General features: G+C 46.1%; 1 protein-coding gene across 1 annotated transcript in view; it reads left to right on the plus strand.

Moving 5' to 3' along the window:
* LOC144807650 (protein mono-ADP-ribosyltransferase PARP12-like) overlaps nt 1-15,974 on the plus strand; it is a 748,495-nt gene that overhangs the window by 682,936 nt on the left and 49,585 nt on the right. The window lies entirely within an intron of this gene.

Below are 15,974 nucleotides of genomic sequence, written 5' to 3' on the forward strand. Positions count from 1 at the left end.
GGGTCTTCGTCGCACAGGCTATGCTTTCATTAAGATGTTAATAGAAATGAAGTTAGGTCAAGCTAGTTCCCATTCCCACAGTGGCAGAAGTATTAGCTTGCAACTTTGTTAGTGTCTTACCTAAGAGACAGCCACAATGTACACTTAATTGAGCAGGAGTGTTTGCATGTTTGCCTCTTAGATCATAATTCATATTTGGATTTTCTTACTTGGAAGGCATCTTTGAGTGCACTAGTCAAAGACACTTCCTGGTTCTGTGTGGCCTACAGGGCAATCAGGCAGTGCCCGAAGGGCTTGAGTGACAGGTCAGTACGTGGGTTGGCTTTTTTGCTGTTTGTGGGCCTGTTTTATGGTGGTGGGTGGCTTTATTTCACTGGTATTGCCACAAACTTGTCTGCAGTAAGCACAAGTGCATGTAGTTGCCCATAGCGCATATAAGGCTTGTCTTTAGAAGTCGAAAACAGCCCTGATTTGTAAATGTGGGCCACTTTTTTGCTGCCAGATTTGCTAATGGGGCCACTTTTATTTCAGTGTCCAGGTCTTATTTTTTACAATGCATACACCCCCTACAAGATTTAAAGTTAATTCAATGATAATCTGTGTAGCTTTCTCCCCAGCCCTGTAGCATGTAAATGAAACATACCACACAAAGAGCTTGGTGTTTGCACGTCTTTATTCTCTAGAGTGTAACCGTTAACTGACACGTACTGCGTCACTAAAGAGTCAGTTAGGGAACAGAACTGTCCCGCGCTCTATAATACACAAGATACTACATCTCCTCTTTTGTTAAACAAAAAATACAAACAAAACATATATACATGATAGTTTCTCAATGAGTCGAGGCGCTCAAACCACTCTTCCAAATATCATTGTGTGAGGCTGAGGAGACACAGGAGAAGCAACCACAGCAGGCGCTGAAGAGCTAGACAGAGCTGCACCCTTGAGCTCTCCTGGCCCTGTAATGACAGAGTTCCACTCCTGATGACTGGAACCAACAGACTCCGAGGCAGGTGCTTGAAATGTTAGGAATCCCTCGCATCGACATTTCCAGGATGGTGAGCAGCCAAGCCACCATGTGTCCCTTGCTCGTCACAACTTAGAACAGATCAGCATCGAATGGGGCATCAGATTGACAAGGACACATCGAGTGGGGCATCAGTGGGGCATCAGATTGACAAGGACACAATCTCCTTTTTGAAAAGTAGTCTTCCTTAGCACACCAACGCTTGTCTGCACAAGTCTTCACGCTGGATTTGTGAGATGAATTGGTGATACGCACTTTCTTGGTATCAGTTGTTCTTTCAGTGTCCACTGGACAGCTTTGTACCATGGGTCTCCCAAACATCAGGGTGGAAGAATAGGGTGTAGATTGGTATGCATGAAGAGTAGAATGAGAGCTGACTTGAGCTCAAGTCCAACTAGGGTAGCACACTGAACGGCCTTCTTAAGAGTGCTCATAAAGCAAGCAAAAAAACCATTAGCCTGTGGCCAGAGAGGTGTGCCTTTCTGGTTTTTTAATGTTTAAATGAGTAAGAAAGTCTTTGAATTCCTGACCATTGAATGCTGGGCCATTGTCAGATTTTAGGACTGACAGAACACCCCAAGTTGCAACTACGCCTTCTGATCTTACAGATAGTTTGTCATTGAAACGAGTTGTTTTAGCATGCATTATATTTAGTCAAATGAAAAAGCCCTTCACCATGCAAACAACTAACATGCACACATTCACCATGCATACTATTTCATAGTTTTTTTTGTTGTTGTAATTTACTATTGTTTTTTGTTGTGAACACAAACCTGAGAAAAAGCTGTAAATAGAGGTGGACATTTTGATTCGAACGTAATATTTTCAACAGTTTTAAAAACTCTACCTCCAAGATGGCAGACATCGAAATGTGAGAGGGGCACATTAGTAATTTTGAAAGGAATTTTTGTTTTATTTTAATATAGTGGGTCAGTCATAGTTTCAAAGCCCCAAAATAAACATTTACAGGATATAGCTTACATTTAATATTGGTTATTCCCCTACTACACCTTTAAAGTCGGCACTCCTAATTTGTGTGCATTCCGTATCAACCCTCTGAGGTGATCGGATGTGCTAAGCAGGATCGGCATTTTGATCCTAGAGTTACAGTGCCACCTTCTGTTGAAAGTAAGTATTATAAAGATATTGGGCCTGATTCACAGAATGAATTTAAGACTCAATCCTAAATTTACTACTATTTTGGTATTCGCAGAATGCATTTACTACTTTTGGTATTCATGGAGGTTAGGATTTTGTCTTAATTTTGGCTTAAGACAGACTTAAGACAGATGTAAGACAAAATCCTAACTTCTGTGAATACCAAAAGTAGTAAGTTCATTCTGTGAATGCCAAAAGTAGTAAGTGCATTCTGTGAATACCAAAATAGTAGTACGTTTAGGATTGAGTCTTAAATTCATTCTGTGAATCAGGCTCCTTGTTCGTAAATTAATCTGTAAACTCTATTACACTGAAAAAATGTATATCTTTTTTATATGAAAAAGAAACATCTAATTCTCAGGTTAACGGAGAACTGAAGTTGCAGAAAAACTTTTTTTAACAGTTAATTGTAAGATCAAGTATTGTAAGTAACGATACTATTGAGAGTATTTCAAAATCTAGCTTCTAAAGGGAGTAAAAAATATATTAGAAATAGAAATATTGTTGTATGAAATTGTGTACATAGGTCACTTGTTATTTTCATTTTCAAAAAGTGATAACCATCAGGATAAAAAAGAAAGCTGACAATGAGCAAATGCAATATGCGTAGCAGTGCCAAGGCATATACATGTTACATTCTTTTCGTTTTCCACTCAATACAAAGGCAACAGTGCTTCTAGAAATGAAACCAGGTTTTACCATGAAGCACTTCCAGAAAGAAAAGCAACATATACCAAGGGAGACTCAGAAAAAGATAAACATTTAGTTTTGAGCTCAGTCACATTTGATTTTCATTGCAAGAAAATCATTCCTCAGAAATGCAACTGCTATTTAAGCAGTGCAGCTTCAAACACAGGTCATATATCTGAAATAGTAGTCAACACAATTAGTGTTGTTTTCGACTATAAACAAAATATAGAAAACATTGAGAAATGGTGAAACTCATTCGTCCACAGGGAAAAGATGTAAATCTGATTTGTGACGGACCAAATCAGAGAAAATAAGCAGAATAGTTGTGTCTGGGATTGTGCCCCCGTCTACGCACGAGGCCCTGCTCATAACATTCTTGAAACCTGATGAGGAGCCCCAAAAATGTTCCTCTTATCGCCCTCTCTTCTTACTTAAAGTGGACACAAAAATCTTTGCTAAAATGCTAGCTAATCGCCTATCTCTGGTATTACCCCAACTGGTAGGCCCAGAACAGGCCGGGTTTATCCTGGGCAGAACACTACCATACAATCTCCGGACTGTGTTTGGCACCCTTCAGCATGTCCGACAAGAGGTTAAGGCAGCGGCTTTGATTCAATTGAATGGTCGTTTATGCTTGCTGTACTACGTCGCATGGGAGTTGGCGAGGTTATCCTACAATTGGGTTCAGTGCTTTATAACTCACATGTGGCCTGGGTGCGTACTGGAGACACGGTTTCTGCCCCAGTTCAAATATCGAGGAGCACTCGCCAGGGATGCCCCCTATCTCCGCTATTGTATGCGGTGGCCGCTGAGCACCTGCTGAGGGCGCTACTGGAATATCACGGACACAGGGGACTTTCCACACTACAACCTAATTGCCTATGCTGATGACATGCTCTCGTATAGCCGTGATCCAGCAGTCCATCTGGCCCCTGTGATTAGTTAAGTGTTGCACTTTGGTGGTCTCTCAGGCCTAAAGATCAACTGGGACAATTCCATAATTTTTCCCTTGACTCTAGCCACGGTGTCGACCCCTCTTGATATCCCGCTCCAATGGACATCTGACCCGGTTTGCTACCTGGGTATCCAAGTTAATTCTGACGCAGACCAAGTGATTAAGGTGAATTACGGCAGGGCGATTGACAGGCTGGGCGATGACATAGACCGTTGGCTTTGACTCCCGCTTTCACTGGTAGGGAGGGTACCTTTAATGAAAATGGTTGTGCTCCCTCGCTTTCTCTTTCTCTTCATCAACATACCCATAGTGGTGCCCCAGCTCTGATGAATAAGCTGGCGTGGGCGGGTAAGGCTCCGCGAGTTGCATTCGACACTCTTAGGTTGCCATATACTGTGGGGGGGTCTAGGCGCGCCAGACTTAGAGCTTTAGGATTACGCAGGCCTCACATGCCCATTGTTGGGTTCATGACCCACATGACCTACCTCATCTCCAGATTGAAAAATTGGCTGCTGCCCCAGACCTCTTACCACATTTCTTGGCTAAAGCGCCAATTCAGGCGCAGTGGGGTACTAGATTCGGTGAACTCCACAGTTCATGCTTGGCATGTTCACCACTGCATCAGCGCAGGTCGCGCTGCCGGCTGGCTGTAATTTTAATCGACCCTTAGCCTATTTTGGTTGCTTTTCTTTTATTATCCCCTGATTTTACCTACCGCTTTGCTGGGCCTGTGTCCCCTCACTTGCACATAATTTTGGAAACTACACCGCCATTTGGCGGGTCCGGGTCCCGGGGCTGGAGACTGGTGGGCGCCATCTTTGTTTGGGGTGAGTGTGTGCTTGCGCGGGCGCCATCTTGGAGCGTCCTGACGCTCGAGGTGGTTTGGGAGACGCCTATTTAAGGCGGACTCGCTTTGCCACTCGTTCTGTTCACCACTGCATCAGCGCAGGTCGCGCTGCCGGCTGGCTGTAATTTTAATCGACCCTTAGCCTATTTTGGTTGCTTTTCTTTTATTATCCCCTGATTTTACCTACCGCTTTGCTGGGCCTGTGTCCCCTCACTTGCACATAATTTTGGAAACTACACCGCCATTTGGCGGGTCCGGGTCCCGGGGCTGGAGACTGGTGGGCGCCATCTTTGTTTGGGGTGAGTGTGTGCTTGCGCGGGCGCCATCTTGGAGCGTCCTGACGCTCGAGGTGGTTTGGGAGACGCCTATTTAAAGTCGTCCTCTTCCGCGCAGCGGAAACGCGCAGAGGGACGCTGTCGCTTAGCCGGAGTCGTGCCAGAGTCCTGCCCGTCTGTGCTCGTCCGCGTCGAGGTAGCGGGCGCGGGCTATGGACTCTGGCCTCCTGCTACGGTAGCATGATGTGTAATATAGTTCCGCTTAGGTACGACCGTGCTAGTATCCTCGCTGTACGAGATATTCTTCCAGTATGTAAGCATGTCCCATTATCTCCTCTTTCGGGACCTTATGACTGTTCCTGTGGCTGGTTTTCTTTGGCCGCACCCACGGGGGTGCGTTCTGTGCTAGGGACTGCTTACGGCACCCATACAGATCGCACTGAGCAAGTTCTAAACGTGTGGAGCTTGAATGTCAGATCTTTGGTCAAGCACTATCAATTCCTTCGGGATATGATAGATACGGATTTTCCAGATATCATCTTTTTGACCGAAACTTGGCTACAAGATGCGGACACCGCCATTATAAATCTGGCCTTCCCCTCCACCTATACGGTGTTTACACTGAACCGTACAACTAGGGGAGGTGGTATCGCCATGGCGATTAAATCTTGCTTATCGGCTGAATGGAAGGCTCAGAACCTTCCTATGTGTGAAAGTGCCTCCTTTAAAGGTAAGGATAAGCCATCATTTCACCTTTAGTGGCATCCTTATCTATCGCCCACCTGGGAACGACACCGTCTTCAAGTCCGCACTGGTAGATGTGGTCAGCTCGCTAGTCTCTAGCTGTGCTAATTTTAACATCGTAGGGGACTTAAACATTCATTTCGATCTGATGTCATCTTCCCCTATTAGCTCTCTGCTAGCGGATCTTGAAGCGATGCAATTTAACCAACTAGTTACCTCCCCCACCCACATAGGAGGACACATACTTGATCCCTTCTTTACCACCTTAATCCGGGCAAAAACATCTGTCCCGTTGGCGGTGGGTTGGACGGACCACATGTTGGTTAAAGTGGCGTGTCCCTTAGATAATCCACAATTGAAACCCGTGAACAAACAGATCCTCAAGCGTAGCTGGCGGAAACTCAAGCTGGAGGAGTTTGTTGGGATATTGGAGGCACAGCCCTTAGGCAAACTGCAGAATGTGGAACAGGGCTATGAACAGTTCTGTAACTGGGTTCTCACGGCCCTCGATTCTCTTATACCTCTGCGTTGGTCTAAATGTCATGCTAAGACCCGCAGTCCCTGGTACAATGAGAACCTGGCCGAGCTTAAAAGAACGTGCCGGCAAGCTGAGAGGGCCTGGAGGAAGTCCTTTGATCCCATGTTAAAATCACTGTACTTTGCCCAGCTCAAAAACTATCACAGAGCCATCTGTCAAACTCGGGCAGCTTACTATGCAACTGAGTTCTCCAATAGTCCTAATCCTTCCAAGCTTATCTTCAAGGTACTTAAAGATCTGATGGGGAAACGGGCCACCTCGATAGAAATCTGCACGGATTCACACTGTGAGAGCCTGGCATCCTTCTTCGTGGAGAAGGTGCAGGCAATCTACCGAGGTTTTACATCTTCCGTCCCCGAGGAAGCTCCGAGTGCTGTGAAGACTTTGGTTGTGGAGACCTTGTCCTCCTTGCCGGCTATGTCTGTTGAGGTATTTGACACTCTAAGCCTCAAAATTAAATCTGGCTCTCCCTTAGACCCACTGAAGCCGGAGTTCTTTACTCTTCTCCCGCCGCTGTGTCGTGAGCCCATCCTGGATCTTATCAATCTTTCCCTTACTGAGGGCGTGGTTCCTCCATCCTGGAAGCAAGCTGTGGTCAGCCCTATTTTGAAGAAACCTAATCTTGACCCCTTGCTCCCGGAAAATTACCGGCCCATCTCCCTCCTGCCTTGGACCGCAAAGGTCACTGAGGCACACGTGAACACCATTCTGTCTACCCATCTCTCTCGTAATAACATTCTTGACGAGAGTCAAAATGGGTTCCGCACTCAACACAGCACTGAAACGGCCCTGCTCTTCATGACCGAGCACTTGCGGTCAGTGCTGGATGCGGGGCAGACAGCGGCGCTCCTGCTGTTAGACCTGAGCGCCGCATTTGACACGGTGTCTCATGACATTTTATTGCGGCGTCTGGAGGAAGTGGGTATCGGCGGAAAAGCTCTTGAGTGGTTCCGCTCCTTCCTTTCGGACCGGTGTTTTAAAGTGGCCATTCCACCTGGCCAGTCCTCGTTCCATTCTCTCGGTCTGGGAGTTCCCCAGGGCTCCGCTTTAAGCCCTACACTGTTCAATCTGTATGTGAAACCGCTGGCTGCTGTCGTCAGGGAATGTGGCCTTACCATGACATCGTACGCCGACGACACGCAGCTGGCGGTAACACTCAGCGGGGACCCTGAGGTGAATGCGCCCAGATTTCGAGCTGGACTTATAGCTGTGGCTAAGTGGATGCGTTGCAACTGCTTACAGCTTAACGCTAAAAAAAACGAGGTCCTGATTCTAGGGAGGCAGACGGAACTTTGGGGAGACCAGTGGTGGCCTCCCGAACTGGGGGTCTCTCCCACTCCAGCGACCGAAGTGAAAAATCTGGGGGTCTGGCTGGATTCCCATCTTTCTTTTGCCAGCCATACGAAGAAGGTAGCAGCTACCTGTTTTGGTATCCTGCGAGGACTGAGACCTGTCCTTAAGTTCTTCGACCCCCCCACGCGGCAACTGGTGGTTCAGACCTCCATCTTGTCGCGATTGGACTACGGGAGCGCTTTGCTACTTGGAGTGAACCAGGCGGAGGCTTCTAGGCTTCAGATTGTGCAGAACGCTGCTGCACATGCCATTGTGGGCCTCCCGAGACGGTGCTCTGTTTCCACTGTTTTGACCTCCCTTCATTGGCTTCCGGTCAGACAGAGAATCAAATTTAAGGCTCTCTGTCTGACATTTAAGATTCTGAAGCTTTCCTCCCCTCCTGCCCTTGCGGGCCTCATTGCTCCGTATTTGCCCACACGGTCCCTCAGGTCTGAATCTCACCACCTGGCGATTAAGCCTAGGTTCAGACTGAGTAGGATGGGAGGGCGCTCCTTTCGCGTTCTGGCAGCTGACCTATGGAATTCTCTCCCTGTACACATCCGTGCCCTGGATAGTCTCACTCTTTTCAGGCGCGCTATTAAAACCCACCTGTTCGCTTCTGGCATCTGATCTCTTCTCTTCCCGGCTCTGATCTGTTGTGTTGTGGTATTTGGACAGGCGCCAGGACGCCCCTTCGCTGGGGCAGCTGTGCGCCGAATAAAAGTTATTAACATAACATAACATAACATAACATGTAATCCTTAGAATGTATTCTGGTGCTCTCCTATATTCACCCCAGCTGCGTGTGGAGTGGTATCAGTGGTTCACTCTCAGCTCAGAGCGCGGACTCTTTGCTCGTTGAATAGTCTGCACATACATGAGATGGGTGATCTTTTTAAAAACGGCCAGTTGAGGACATGCGAGGAGATGGTTGCTAGCTTGGCGGATCCCACTGCACTAACACAATTCCAGTTCTTTAGAACTCGCCATGCAATGCGAGCTATACTGGGTAATGAGCTCTTAGAGCCAATGGAGGTCTCATCCCTGTCCAGACTATTGCACTCACAGTAGCCTGTTAAGCTAGTTTTGCGTCTTTATACCTCGGCACTACTTGCTAAGATGACTTCATAACGCTCCTTGTATCTATGTTGATAAAGGTGAATCCTAGAATCCACTTCCTTTCTTTCCCAAGGAACAACATTTTGAGCAGGGAACCAAGCTGGATTTAACTTAGAATGGGCTTGTCTCCCTTGCAATAAGAAGAAGGGAGAATTGTTCAGAACATGATTAATTGTGGTGCGATGAGCCCACCATGTATCACGTAAGACATCCTTAAGTGGAATTTTAGTATCTAATGATCTCTGAACACAACCTTTAACAACACGGTTCATACGTTCAGCAAGACCATTTGCTTGCGGGGAATAAAGTGCTGTTATGAGATGTAAAATACCATGGTAATCCAGAAACTCTTTCATCTCTGCAGAAACAAATTGCACACCATTATCAGTGAAAAAGGCATTTGGGATTTCCCTCACAAGCAAATTCATCCCTCAGAAATTCCAAAACAACTTTGGTGTTGACAGTACTCACACATTTTGGGGAAACCCATTTGGAGGTATAGTCTACTAAGAGAATTACAAACCTCCCAGAAGGTGACAAAAGATCAAAAGGACCCATTATATCTATCTCTAACTTTGCTCAGGGTTAACCAGGAACTTGCACAGGTGACAAAGGGTCTTTGTTAACAACTTTTGATTTGTCATGTGCTGAACATTCATAACAATCTTTCACAACATTCTCAACTTGATGATCCATATTGGGCCACCATTATCTCTGACGTAAACATGACTTGGTGAGACTCCTACCCAGGTGTCCTTCGTGAGCAAGATTGATCAGTTTGGGTCTTAAATTTACAGGAGGAATCATTGAGACTTGGCCTCAAGCCATTCTTCTCGAGAAATGGCAGGTTCTCTGACCCAAGAAATACTGATGGATTCTACATCAAGATGGTCTTCATGATCTTGCAAGAGTAACCTGGAAAGACAGTCAGCTGCCTTATTCAAAGAACCAGGTAAATATTGCACTTGGAAATTAAATTCTTCCAACCCTTCACTCCAACGTTTAAGTATCGGAGTCGATCTTTCACTCTCCTTACAAGAAAACACTTGCACTAAAGGGCGATGATCCGATCTTACAGTAAAAGGAATGCCCCAGAGATAAAACTTAAAATGTTTGACTGCCCAAACTATTGCAAGAGCTTCTCTCTCTATGCATGAATAATGTTGTTCAGCCTTTTTCAACTCACGAGAAGCAAATGCAACCACCCTCTCTAATCCAGCATCACTTTGAGTGAGAATAGCCCCAAGACCAGATAAACTGGCATCTGTTGTCAAAAAAGTCTTCTTTTTTGTGTCAAAATGTTCAAGATTGGGTAAATGACTGATTGTTTCCTTTACAACCATAAAATCCTTCATACACTCATTACTCCACTCAAGATTCAAGATTCAAAATTCAAAAATAGCTTTATTCGATTTTTGCAAAGGAAAATCATAAAAGCACAGTTAATACAACATAAAATTGAGTTCAAAGCTCAAACATAAAAACAAGGAAAGAAAAAAAAAAAAAAATCTTTAGACTGTTCAAAAGGTGACTATCAAAGATCAGAAAAAAGTCAATTCATGGACGCTCTACACCTTACTGCAAATTTCAAACAAGCATTTACAATGCAACGGTCTCGGCATTGCAAAAGTTAGAGCTATTAGCATTGTACATGAACGCAAGTTTAAGGTCTTGACATTGTAAATGACAAGGTCTTTTATTTATGTTTTAAAAACCAAAACATAAATAAAAGTCATTGTCATTTACAATGCCAATAGCTCAAAGTCGCGTAATGTGTATGGCTAACTACAGTAGCCTCCTGACGAGTGCCCTTTCACTTAATTTTTTACAAATGAAAGCCCTGGCACTTTTTTTTTTACAAATTAAGCACGGGTGCTGTCCGTGTCTGTGCATGGCAGTGGTGGTGTCCGTGTGTGCATGGCAGTGGTGGTGTCCGTGTGTGCATGGCAGTGGTGGTGTCCGTGTGTCTGCACTCTCAATCTGCACTCTGCATCTGCACTCTGCATCTGCACTCTGCATCTGCATCTGCACTCTGCATCTGCACTCTGCATCTGCACTCTGCACTCTGCATCTGCACTCTGCATCTGCACTCTGCACTCTGCACTCTGCATCTGCACTCTGCATCTGCACTCTGCATCTGCACTCTGCATCTGCATCTGCACTCTGCATCTGCACTCTGCATCTGCACTCTCAATCTGCACTCTCAATCTGCACTCTCAATCTGCACTCTCCATCTGCACTCTCCATCTGCACTCTCCATCTGCACTCTCCATCTGCACTCTGCATCTGCACTCTGCATCTGCACTCTGCATCTGCACTCTGCATCGGCACTCTGCATCTGCACTCTGCATCTGCACTCTGCATCTGCACTCTGCATCTGCACTCTGCATCTGCACTCTCAATCTGCACTCTCAATCTGCACCAAACTGTGTGACGCGCCAGGTATGGGAACTCATGGAGAGAAATATTGCCCTTTAGCGTGAAATGGTATAGTCCAAGGGCTCTGCAAGGAACGCTAAAGGCTTATGAGCCACAGGCATGCCCTACTTTTCTCTTAGCAGAGCACCAGCACTGGAAATCCAAGAAGAAAGGGGAGGATTGTTTGTAGAAGTTCTGAAGCAAACTCATAATGGAAACAGTGCAGTTTGTGAGGACAGTACCAGCCCATTTTTGACCCATTCCCCAACCACACACCCACAACCCACCGGAGCAGTCCAGTGAGGTTGAAGGCATTGCACTAGTACATCAATAGCCAGAGACCACTTTATTTTAGAGTTTTCTAGCACGTCTTAATTCAAACGTGTAGCATACACACACCAAATGTTGTTGTTGTAGTTTATGGTGGGTAAGAGGACACAGCCCGACCTTAAATTGTCTAAAATAAAAATAAATAAAACCTGGGTGAGATTATACTGCGGGCCTACAGGAAATGAACAAGCAGAGCACTAATTGTGTTTTGTATGAACTAATAGATATAAAAAAAGTAGGGTATAGATTCAAAATGACAAGTCGTCAGCATCCGGTGATCAGTGGAATGGTTACTCGCTGTACGCATGTTTCTAGTGTGGCTGCTTTCACGTTTAGGGGAGAACAGGCTATTTATTGTTCGAAAGCAGTAGCAGATTAATGACTCCGAGTGCAGTTCCTCATAGGGGCACATTTGGGTGATAAACATCAGTGACATGAAGACTAAATTGCCCGGTAAATTTAAAGACAGATTAGAGATAGGGGAGGAATTAAGTCCTGGGTGAATCTATGTTTTTGCCAAACAACTTCGGCCTCATCTTAGATTTAGCTGATGCACGAGGCGGCCATTAGATCTCCCGGACCAAGTACCAATCTTTTGTCACCTTTCTTGCCCCTTATCAAGCCCTTCAGGAAACAAAACCTCTGAAAGCATTCAATCAATAACGAGATCAGTCGATATTATCTGTGAGAGAAACGGGGCTTGCAGGCAGGCTCTGTTTGGAGAAGGCTGTTTCTCTGAATGCTGCAGCGTGGGCATCTTATCAGTAAGTGACCGCGGTGCCACGAGAGTTATTGAGCGAGTGTAGATAACGTCACAGTAAATCGGGGCCCTGCGGAGACACACGGACCCTGAAGGGCAGAAACGCAGCTCGTCAATGCGTGTGGCCCTGCCCAGCCCTTAAGGCTTTCAAAACAAACATCTCGCCCGTATGCTGTCGGTTCGAATGTATCTGAACACTGATGCAGTCAGTGGCGTCACTAGGGGGGTGCGGGGGGTGCGGACCGCACCGGGTGTCACCCCCGTCATAGGGTGACACCAGTGCAGCCTCAGCCTTGCTCTCTCACCTCTGCTCTGCTGCCAGTGCTTTTATAGTGCATTGTGCAAGCCGCCAAAAGTGTACAGCACTGTGCACAGTTGCACAGCTGCTTACAAAATTATAATTAAAATACTATGCAGTCAGTGCAGTGTGCACTGCAGCACGTCGCCACGCACGCACCGGTCTGATTATGTGACGATACTGGTGCGATGCGGATGCGCGGCGTACTCAGTTTGTGGGTCCCAGGGCCGTCAATCTTTATCGCTACCAATGACGGCCCTGGGACAGCCCCCGCGCGCTGTGCTCCTCTGACGCGTCGCAGTCATGCGCCAGGGAGGAGACGTGATGGCAGCGCTGCAGTGCAGGCTGGGGAGTGCGTGTGGTGGCTGCATAAAGAAATAATGTGGTCAACTGCCACCATCTTCTTTGCTATCGCGAGCGGAGCGCCGTCGTCTCTCCCCTTCAAATTTGGGACAGGACTGACTTCTTGGGTCCGGAGGCAGTCGGTCACGCCACGGTGAGAGAGAAATATATAATTTATGAATGAACTCATTAAAGTTAGGCACACAATCAGATTCAGATCGCGGCAATCGCATTACTCCCAGACAGTCCCCAAGGCCGGCCCAAGAAGAGACAGACAGTCACACACACAGTGCTATAAACAAGGATTTGTAAAGCGCACTACTCGTCTCACCCGTGAGGGCCTCAAGGCGCTAGGGGAGGGGGCAGTTCCGGATCAGTCCAAGCCTCGGGTCACTCGAAGAATCAATCAATCAACAGTTTGTAAACTTGGTCTGACCCGCCAGGTCAGATATACCCAGAGATGCTTTAAAACAGCGAGAAAGTCATCATTGAGCGTATATTTCGCCCTACATATCTGCTGTACACTTTCTGGGGGTTGAGAACCAAAGGATATTGAACTAAGGGAAGAAAAAGAGGTCCTTATCTTTTTGAAGTTTCAGCACCTTTCTGGAGGTCGGCGCCCTGGGCGTGGGCTCCGCTGGCACATGCTAAAGCTGGTCCTGCTTGGTGTTTTAAAGAAGAGAGACGGATGTGACTCTACGGAGTCTACACTCACTGCACAAACCTCACCTCTATACAGTACCTATAACATCTTGTTTCCATTTAGCAATATTATTGCTTACATAGAAAGAGGACATGACAGGTTGGCATTTTGCGTAACTTGCGCCAATGTCACCCGGACATGGGGGTAATCTTGAATGTTTCAAGTTTAAAAAAGCATTACTTTAAATAAATGTTACTCAAATCACTGAGAAGATTGTGTGCACTTTATGGAAACACCAAGACAGGTTGAAAAATATATATTTTACATTTGTGATTCTTTATCGTATTTTTTATGACATTTGTTTTCTGATTTACATCTTTGGTTGGTTCAGCTTGTGCTTTCCCTCTTTTCAAGGCTGTCCGTGCCGACCCCCAACCCAGAAACGTAGTGCCTGATCAGCTCACTGACATGCGCCATTCATGCCAACCAGGGGCAGCGCAGTCAACACCTCTACAGCCAAATGTGTGAGTGAAACACAGAGTAATCCTGCTTGTAACATTCCCTGCCTGGCACCTCGACACTTACCTGCCTCCTACAGACCCCAGCAGTTAGCCCCCCCCTGTGCCGAGGTCCCCCTCTCTTCACCAATGTGTCAGTGCTCAAACACATGCACAAAGGTGATACTCACACGCACACGTGTGCGCTTACCAGCCTGGTTAAAGCCTTGGCGACAGCATATTTATTTATTGAAGAGCTTTATATTTGCCTTTCCCACCTCGAACACACTGAATTCCGGCCTCAGCCTCCTGTCATGATCAGCTGGATACTGGCTGGAAAAACCCACTGCTCCCCAGGAGAAACAGGCCAAGGCTTAGTCAGGGGCACGCTATCGGGGCGAGTCATAGATAAATTAACTTCCTGCAGGGTACCTGACCTCACCAGAGAAGATGGGGGAAGGATTATTGGGAAGGATTCTGAGAAGTAAAACACGTTTTCGATATATTTAATGCACACAGAAGCATATGACATTGTGCGCCCACGAGACAAGAGTTTTCATCTGGTGGTACTGGCTGACTCTGAGATAAATGCCAAGGGGGACCGAGCTGTGTGTACCCTCACGCTGCCACGCACTTGAAGCAGTACCCAGACACATGTCCCACTGTTATGCATTTTCATGAATATACCAGGAGATGAGTGAAGGCATTTCTACCCTCTCACCAAATGACAGTTTGGGTGGCCTCTTTTTCCCTGACGGCTTCGCAGGAAGGCACTGTAAATTGTTAGCGGCATATTACTCATGCGCAGACCGTCATCAGAAGATGTTTGTGGGGATGGATAGGGGCTATGAATTATGTAGCACATTTTGGGGGGTTGGACTCTAAATCCCCTCCTCTAAAGAAGGCCATCTGAGAAGATGTAACTCAACTGGACACTGAGTTCTGATGCCTTTCGTGATCACTGTTTCCAGCATTGAGAGACGGGATTAGAACAGAAACTCTGGGATCCAAATTGAACAAAAGAGCCCTCAGCTTTTGAACAGCAGCGGTAAATACCAATATACCAAGGCCGTCCGGTAGCGCCTTTGCGAGGGTAGAAGGACAGGAGCTATAACGCATCGTAAGATTATGAATAGTATTTAAAGTTACACGTAGACGGCACAAAGGAGAAATAATAACCTCAATTGTGAGCATGAGTTAACCTGCGGCGAAAGATCTTTGATGCACAGCCAGACTAATCCCACTTGTTGCATCACTAAAAAGGAGAGCTTCAGCTTTAAAGAGACGTGTCAAGGAGCGATCTCAAATCATGATTTATTTCCGAGCTGGTGTTGTTCGCTACATTATTTATGTGTGACTGCACAAAATGTTCCAAAAAAACAAGCTCTCTTGCTTTGGCTCTTTCTTAAAAGGTTTCCCACTGATCTGTTAAATGTGGTACTGGTACAAGAAAAAAGGGAAGTCTAAATTAAACGATTTTCCATTTTAATTCCAATTGGAAACTGTTCTCTGATACTAAAAAAAACAACTTGGCAGAAGTTAGGATTTTACTCAGAAAGAATGCTATTACGTATGGGAAATCTGTTTAGTAGTTTTAAGAAATATTTGTTGAAATAAGTCCTTGGTGTGCTTATGAAGGGGTACATTTTTCAGAAAAGGTAGTGATATCTGGACCGTTCTGCACTAAAAATAAAAAATTACTTGCTGAGGGACCATTTTTTCCAGTCAGCCAATGGGGTGCTGCAAAACCTGGTATGGTACTGCCGTAATTGACGTTCTGATTGGCCAGCCTTAACTTTTCATGAAAATGCTGTGGTGGTCATATCAGTACTCTGGGAATTTGCCATCTGTGTCCACTGGCGGACTCGGAGCGGAGAAGGTCCATGCGGTAAGTCGTGAGGGGGTGACACCATGAGTTACCCGCACCGGGTGACACCAACCCTAGTGACGCCACTGGATGCAGTACCTTGTGCTGCCAGCAGGGGCGTAGCTATTGTTAGTGCA

This window comes from Lissotriton helveticus, chromosome 1_1 (assembly GCF_964261635.1).
Source record: "Lissotriton helveticus chromosome 1_1, aLisHel1.1, whole genome shotgun sequence".
NCBI lineage: Eukaryota > Metazoa > Chordata > Amphibia > Caudata > Salamandridae > Lissotriton > Lissotriton helveticus.